A 6657-nucleotide genomic window follows, 5' to 3' on the forward strand; every position below is an offset into this window, starting at 1 on the left:
AAAACATTTCTACTTACTCCATTCTGGCTCTGTTCAGCCTGCTCTATCCACCACCTTGTGGCTGCCATTTACGAGAGTAAATGGCAGAACACTCCTTGCTTTGCCTCGTTCTAGATTTGTTCAACGTGGGACCTTTGGTTGTAGTTCTTACCTTTGATCTTTCTCTTGCTTCTGCCCTCATATTTATCAACCTATGTAGGTTATCCCAGCTCAGTCCTCGGAGTTCTCTGAGGACTTGCCTTGGACGCCATCCTATTGACTTCTCATAGAATTCTCCAGTTCCAGAGGTGACTACCAGGCCCCAGTCCTTAGCCTGGGACTGTTTAGTTGGCTTATCTTAGACTCAGCTGCCTACGGCGGACCCAGATCTGAGTAGGCACTGGGTGGTTTGTTTTATCTGGTTGGCTCACCTTGGGGGCACCTTGTTCCTGTGAACGATTCCTTTGCCTGAAATCCCAGACGGCTGGATTCTCTACCTCTCACCCCAACAGGTGTCCAGCATACCTGTTGCCCTTGCTGAAGCAGTAAAACAATTCTTCAGTGCTATAAACTCAAGGGCTCACCTGCTGAAGGTCAGTGTGTTCAGGGATGTGTTTACAGCCAGTAAACACGGCAGCTATTTACAGTGGAGCACGTTGGGTTATAAATTATTTCACAGATGGCACCAGCTCCTTATTTACAAAGAAATGGGGGGAAATGACACATTCCCTCTGCATGGTGAGAAAATGCACTTCTGATTATACCCATGGACTTCCTGTCATGCTACTGATAAATTCTTTCTCTTTTCCCCTTCTAGCCTGTTATTTAACATTGGATTTTTGGCCTATGGGCTCAAGCCACGTTTGCCCAGTCAGTCTTTCTTCTCTGCTGGAACTGCGGCCTCTGACAGGCACTTGTGTGAAGGGTGTTTCCGAGACCCGAGGCTCTATCATTGACAACTAGTGAACCTGGGGACGTACAGGGATCTGGGGCTGGTCGGGGACTACTCACGTGCCCTCTTCTGCTTCTGGGAGCCCTGGTCACTTCTACTGTAGGCGAAGACGAGGCATTCCAGCTCCCTGACTGTGCGGAAGGAAAGCCCCAGATCACCCGCCAGCAAGTGTGTTCTGTTGCTGGGCACCGTGCCCTTTCTTCGTTTGTCCTTCCATCTGGGCCCAGGACATGGGAAACTTGTGTTGAGAAGGATTGAAAAATTACACATCAGGAAAGTAGGTATCTGGCAGCTCCTGAGGCGTGGAAGGACCATTGGACAGGAAGCCAGCCAGACATGGATTTGAAACTGGGTCTGCTAGTTTTCACTTGGGCACGTCACATCTCCCTGGGCCTCAGTTTTTTCATCTGTAAAATGGACCTAACAGGACCTACCTCCCAGGGGAGAGGTGTGGTGAGCATGCCTGGCTTGGCCTGTGCAGACAGCTGGGCTCTCAGCAAGCCATTCAGGGCCTCTGCGTTGTTCCTCCTCCTCTCCCCATCCTCCGACGGACTGAGAGGCTGGAGAAGACTCTGGACGCTGCCTCCGAGCCCAGTACTTGTGGGCCTGGGCGTGGTGTGAGCCGCCCTGGAACATGGGGGGCTCACGCAGTGTGAGGGGGCACCTGGCCGGCTGACACATGGAGCCGAGCTTCAGTGGCTTCCCAAGAGCCCTGTCACCAATCTCCCCAATCTTCCTCTGTCAGAGCTCGTCCCGATCACAGGCTTACCCATGGTTTGGGTTGAATGAACCTGGGGGTTCTGGGCAAAGGATTTCTCTCCCTGTGCAGCTGACTTCTAACCACCTCCCGACAGACAGGCAGGCAGAGGGGCACGGGGAGCCACTGGGCCACCAGGCGGACAGCTGCTGGCCCTTCCACCCCAGTGGGCCTCGCAGCCCTCGTGGAAGGCCCCAGAGGCTTGTCAAACACTGGGATGTTTCTGTAGGCGTTTGCAGTAAAGGGCTTTCACCACTGCCTGACTTCAATCCCACATGGGTTTGTGTTGGGGGGTGGTGGTTCTCACTTCCCCTAATTCCTGAACAAATGAATCAGGTTTATTTAAGCTTTTTTTTTAGCTGGAGCTCCCACGCCCCATATTATCTGTGACAGCACACTGAATCCTGACAGCAGCCCCTGCCCCGGGCTGGAGCGAATAATCCTGGGTACAGAGGGAACTGAGGCCCACGGAGGTGAACTGACCCGCCGGGGGTCACGCAGCCAGAAAGTGGCAGCTGGGATCCAGACCCTGACTGCAGCCCCAAACCCTGCACGACTTCGCTGCTTCAGAGGCTACGAGGGGGGAAGACTGAAGCAAAGGCTGAGAGGAAGGCCAAGTGGAATAGCGAGGAGGCTGGGTGGGGGGTGAGGGGTGGCGGAGGAAAAGGGAAACATGTAAAGAAATGCACAGTTATTGCCTCCACCAGGCAGATGACGTTTGCTCATATGGTGGAAAATTGTACGACTTGGCTTCGAAAGCTTTCTGTTCGATAGCACACCCCCCCTCCCCCAGCCTCGAGTTAGAGATCTGGTTGTTGGATCATGCTTTCCCACCCAGCTGATCAGATTTGTGGAAACAGCCCATTTCTTCATCCAACCACCTCTTACTGGCAGTTGCACAAATGCTCATAAGCCAGCCAGCAACAGGAGGCAGGGGGCAAGGACACACTCTGCCTGTTATCATAGTGCCTCTTTCAGAGCCCCTTGGGGGGTGGTATTGCCATTCCGTTACTTGAATAAATATGCAAGTGCAGAAAGTTTAGGACACTTGCCCAAGGTCAGACAGCTGACAGCCCAGCTCTGTCAGATTCCAGGATCGCTCTCTTTCCACAGTCCTAGCTTGAGGCTGCTTCCTATGAAAATGTGTTCCCATGTATTCTCCAATTCAATTGCCATAATGACCTTAGAAACTCAGGTGTTGTGCTCTTAGTGCCCCCATTTTACAAAGAGGAATTTTATCAAGGAGGTTAAATGTCTTGACTGAGACCTCACAGCTGTCTAGTGCATGGTAGCACTTATGTCTCTTTTTGTTCTTTCTGTTATACTCTATTTAAAGAACAAAATTCCCCATCCTTCCACCCACCCATCCATCCATCCATCCATTCTTCTTTCCTTCCATCCATCCATCCTTCTTTCCTTCCATCCATCTATCCTTCTTTCCTTCCATCCATCCATCTATTCATCCATCCATCCATCCATCCTTCCACTCACTCACCCAATCTTTCTTCAGTGCCTACTTTGTAGCAAGTCCTGTACCAGGTCTAGGTATAGTACTGTAGTGATGAAAACTTTTATTTGTTTCCGGGAACCTCGGTCTGTTGAAAGAACAAATAACCAAATTACATGATATAATGCTGAGAAAAGTGTGGGAATAAAATTGTGTAGATGGAGAGAGATTAGGTCTGCCCAGCTGGTTGGGGGAGGTGGTGATACTCTGCCCCTGCTTGTTGAATACTTTGTTTTGAAGAATGTGTTCTGCATGGATTTTTCAAAATCTCCTAATTCAATGAGGCACCTGCCTCTGTGGCATCTTCGTGGGCAGTGGTTGAGCAGGAAGTCATCCTCCATGCGAATTAGGTTAATTTGGTGAAAACGAAATGAATAGCTCTGTAATCTGGGGTGATGGGAAAGTCCAGGGAGCACAAAGCTGCACTTGTTGCAGAAGCTGCTCATTGAATTGTGACCCTGGGCTCTAGCTGGTTACATAAACCATCTTCAGGTGAGAACTAACCAGAGCTCGCCCAGGTGACAGGAGCTGAGCTGCCTCTTCTCATTAGGATCCTGAGCGCATTTCTGTAACTGCCCAGACATGTAGAGAGGTTTCCTTTTCTGGAGTTCACAGGTCCTAGGGGACTCTGGGTGGACTTCAGTGACCTGTGAATCCTTGAAATTGGATGCAAAATGTTGTATGTGTATGTATAGTTCTCTGGGAGAAGAGTCATAGCTTTAATCAGATCCTCACAATGGTCCCTGAGTGAAATAATGTAAAGAACTAGTGATGTGGTTTCTGGTTGCTATCCAGGCAGAGTTTGGATTCACTAAGTCTGGGGTGAGACTCAGGACTCAGTTTGTGTGTATGTGTGTGTTTTGAGATTTCCTGGTGATTCTTCTAATACTCTGTCTTGGGAACACTTTTTTATTTTTATTTTTTTTGAGACAGAGCCTCACTCTGTTGCCCAGGCTAGAGTGCCATGGCATTAGCCTAGCTCACAGCAACCTCAAACTCCTGGGCTCAAGCAATCCTTCTACCTCAGTCTTCCGAGTAGCTGGGACTACAGGCATGCGCCACCATGTCCGGCTAATTTTTTCTATATATATTTTTAGTTGCCAATATAATTTCTTTCTATTTTTCTTGGTAGAGATGGGGGTCTCGCTCTTGCTCAGGCTGGTCTTGAACTCCTGAGCTCAAGCAATCCACCTGCCTCGGCCTCCCAGAGTGCTAGGATTACAGGCGTGAGCCACCGTGCCCAGCCGGGAACACTTGATTGAACTAGAACTCTACTCAAACTTTAATGAGTCTATGAAGTAGCTGGGGACCTTGGTAACATGCAAACTCCAGTTTGATAAGGTGGAGATGGGGCTAGAGAGTCTGCGTTTCTAACCAGCTCCCAGGTGATGCTGCTGGTGGGTGGCCCACGCTTTGCACAGCAAGTCCAAAGGTGTGGTTTTGCTTGGATCAGTCGTAGGACATTGGTTACATTCAAACCACATCCAATGCCTTTGCTTGGGATTGAGGCTAATTACACAAGCCACTTCCCTCTGAGGAACATGATTAGAGGGAAGTTAAGAGATTTCTTAGGGTGTGTTGAATACTTCACAGCCAAAAGTTGCATTTCCACTGACAGTATAGAGCATAAAAACAATAAATCGGAGGTTAGATAGACTTAGGCATAAATCCTGGTCCCTATATTGACAATTTCTGTGTATTCTTAGGGATGATATCAGCTATAAGTAACAGAATGATCAACTAACCGTGGCTTAAACCAACAGTGGCTTATTTTCACATATAACAAGAAGTCCTTCAGTAGTGTTGAGATCCTTGGGTCAGCTGCCAGTTATGGAGGACCAGGGTCATTTTGTTCTTCTGCTCAACATCTCTAGCATATTGCTTTTGTGGGAGAAGAGAACACATCTCCCAGCATCATGTTTATTTATTTATTTATTTATTTTAAAATAAAAAAATATGGAACGCTTCATGAATTTGCATGTCATCCTCGCGCAGGGGCCATGCTAATCTTCTCTGTATCATTTCCAATTTTAGTATATGTGCTGCCGAAGCGAGCACTTCTCCCAGCATCTTCTCAGCATTTTAGGCGGTAAGAGGAGGATACTGGTTGGAGTCATGTTGCCCAGCCATCCCTAGCTATAAGGGATGCTGGAAAAGAATTATGAGAGTTTCCAAACTCATTTTGGAAGACAGCAAGAGAGAAGAGATTTGAGAAATGCTATTAGGTGAACTCACAGTACTATCTGCCACATGATGTGATTCTAGACAATTTACTGAATCTTTCTGAGTGTCAGTTTCCTGATCTGTAAAACAGGAGAATTGCTCCTTAGAGCAGTGGTTCTCAAAGTGTGGTGTGGGGTTCCCCGATTGGTAGTAACATCGCCTGGAAACTTGAGTCCCACCCCATCCTCAGTAAATCAGACACTCTGAGGGTGCCATCCAGGAATCTGTGTTTTAACAAGCCTCATGGGTGATTTTGATGTGCACTCAAGTTTGAGAAATACTATTAATACCTTAACGCTTTCTGGGAAGACTAAGTAAGACAGTTACTTAAGGCGCTTGACACTCAGTGCTCATAACTTGTAGCCTGGGAGTTCACATCTTAGACTAAAACCAACTGTGATGGAGCCCATTTTTTGGAGTGCTGACTTGGAAAAAGAGGTTTAGAAAATATCCAACAAAGAACTTCCAAGGTTTGTTCCTACTAGTGTATCAACCCTCCAATCCCTAGGATTCTTTTCAGAATCTGTTGACCAAGGGCACTAAAAAAATGCTACTAAGTTGAAGAAAGTTTGAGAGAGTTGGTGATTTCTTTATTTTTTAAAAAATTACAGCCGTATTGAGATATAATTCACAGGCCATAGGATTCAGCTTTATAAATACACAGTTCAGTGGTTTTTTAGCATGTTCACTGAGTTCTGCAACCATCACCATTATCAAATTTCAGAATATTTTTATCACCCCCAAAGAAATCTCATACCCTTTAGCAATAATGCCGCCCTCCCCCTCAACCACTAATCTACTTTCTGTTTCTAAGGATTTCCTCTATTTATTTATTTGTTTATTTAATTAGTTTTTTTTTTAACTGACTTGTTTACTAGGAGGAATTCCAAGATTAATAATTGACATCATTGATGAAGATATCAAAATGCTGAGACCAAAGTCCAACATGAGTTCATCCGGTGATACCGCTGCCAGTGAAAACAATAGCAACAATGAAGATATTGTTTATTGTTGTGGACAAATGTGGTTCTGTTGTTCTACTGCGAATCAGAGCCCTTGGGTAAATGATTACATGTCTGCGGCCTTACGTTTCCTCTGTAAGGGGGGGAGCTGAACTTCCCTAGATGGTTCTGAGAGTCTAACTTGCTGGTTCGTGCTGGGCGGAGCCAACCAGAAGTTCTGCCCACAGCTCTGGTCCCGCAGTGTGAGGGGGAGAAACCGGTGGCCATCCACTGAGGT

The 6657-nt window shown here is 47.1% G+C and overlaps 1 non-coding gene across 1 annotated transcript; it reads right to left on the reverse strand.

Moving 5' to 3' along the window:
- Nucleotides 1–5145: 5145 nt before the first annotated feature.
- LOC138388753 (U6 spliceosomal RNA) lies at nucleotides 5146–5253 on the reverse strand. The gene has a single exon (XR_011234243.1). It is a non-coding gene; the product is annotated as a U6 spliceosomal RNA (small nuclear RNA).
- Between the last annotated feature and the right edge of the window lie 1404 nt (nucleotides 5254–6657).

This window comes from Eulemur rufifrons, chromosome 7, assembly GCF_041146395.1.
Source record: "Eulemur rufifrons isolate Redbay chromosome 7, OSU_ERuf_1, whole genome shotgun sequence".
Lineage (NCBI taxonomy): Eukaryota > Metazoa > Chordata > Mammalia > Primates > Lemuridae > Eulemur > Eulemur rufifrons.